Source organism: Ananas comosus, linkage group 18, assembly GCF_001540865.1.
Source record: "Ananas comosus cultivar F153 linkage group 18, ASM154086v1, whole genome shotgun sequence".
In the NCBI taxonomy this organism is placed as follows: domain Eukaryota; kingdom Viridiplantae; phylum Streptophyta; class Magnoliopsida; order Poales; family Bromeliaceae; genus Ananas; species Ananas comosus.
Genome location: NC_033638.1, coordinates 3,848,594 through 3,850,131, shown reverse-complemented (window position 1 = coordinate 3,850,131; position 1,538 = coordinate 3,848,594).

The following is a 1,538-nucleotide window of genomic DNA, read 5'->3' as shown; positions in this document are numbered from 1 at the left end:
GAGAAGCTTGGTGAAGAAGAATAAGGCGTCGCCGTCGAACCGTCGCAGTCGAAAGCAAGTTGCGCGGGTCGCTATAAATGCACGAATAGACAGGCAGTAATTAAGATACTAGTTAATGCTGGGCATATAGACATAAAATAAGGATTGAGATCGGGCTGCTAAAAAGCAAATGAATGGCTAAGACTGAAGCCGCTTATAGAGTATCACGCCTCGGATTACATCAGGTACTTGACAAAAAATTTGAATTTAATTGACGACTGAGAACCATGCCTCAGATCGCATTGGTTTATTGAATACGATGGCTGGGATTTTTCAAGCCTGAAAAAGTTGGACGGTTGAAACAAATCGATACAAGGTCTAAAAGTAATTGCACCTTGGTATACGTCAACTACCGAAGGGTTTATTTTTTCTTCGAAAGCTGCGAGCGCAATTGTTGAGGCGCAATTCGGTGGCGAACAGCTGGCACGCGGGTCCCATAAAGTACGCGTCTCAGCGGTGCACCGAGAGTACATTAGGGGCACCACGAAGGAACACGAACGCCACCAAAAATCCGAGGGAGTTATCACCGCAAAACAAATTACAGTACGGTTCTGTTCGGCGAAGGTGTCCAAAATAACAGGAGATAATGGCTCGATCGTTGAAGGGCTGTAAACCAACTAAGCGCGCGACTCTATAAATGGTTATAGATACCCTAAAGAAAGGGTCTTTTCCCACTGCGAACAAAAAGACATCTTTATTTACCAAGCATCTTTCTTTCCTAGCATTACCGTTTTTATTCTATGGAGTAGATTGGTAATTTAGATCTGGAGTCTGTTTGCCCGCTGGGCATCACTCCGTTTGTAGACTAATAACCCCTTTCTGTACTTTCTACTGGTTCATTCAATAGAAAGTTTATTTGTCGGCTTTCAGGTCCGGCCAGATTTTGTGTTTGTAGCCGTTCGGCTCATCTCTTGGTCAGTTCCGCTTCCCCGTACATTCCTTGTCATCCGCTGAACCAAAGAGAGAAAGAGTTTTCGGACCGGCTGATTGGTCCCTTATCAGCCGAATCGCTTTGTTCAGTAGAAAGGCGCACATTGCGAGGGTTCAATCTTTCGGAGCCCCGTTTCAACCCGACGCTGCTTTCGAGGGAAGATCTTTGACTGGCTCAAGGTGTCGGGTACGATCTGGCATCCAACATACTATGGGCTTATCGAATTGGAATTTATATTTATGATATTAAAACAAAGAAGAATAGTACGGAACACACAAAATGCTTTGGTTGATGGCGCGTGGTTTTCGAATGCGAAAAGATACACCATAGTGTTTGTTTTGTTTTTCAATCATGTTCGGAAGCGCGCGTCGGATTCTGCATAGTTGGAGCTCGAAAGCTAATTACATATAATGTTTGTGCTCCGGGTATGCTGGAACATTGCTGGCATCGTAAGCCCGAAACCTAATATAATTATTGTTTGACTATTCGGGAAAATTGTAGTCGGAAAGTAATTAAATGGTGATCTACATTGGCGGTGAAAATTTGTGGGGGTGTTTATGATCAGTGC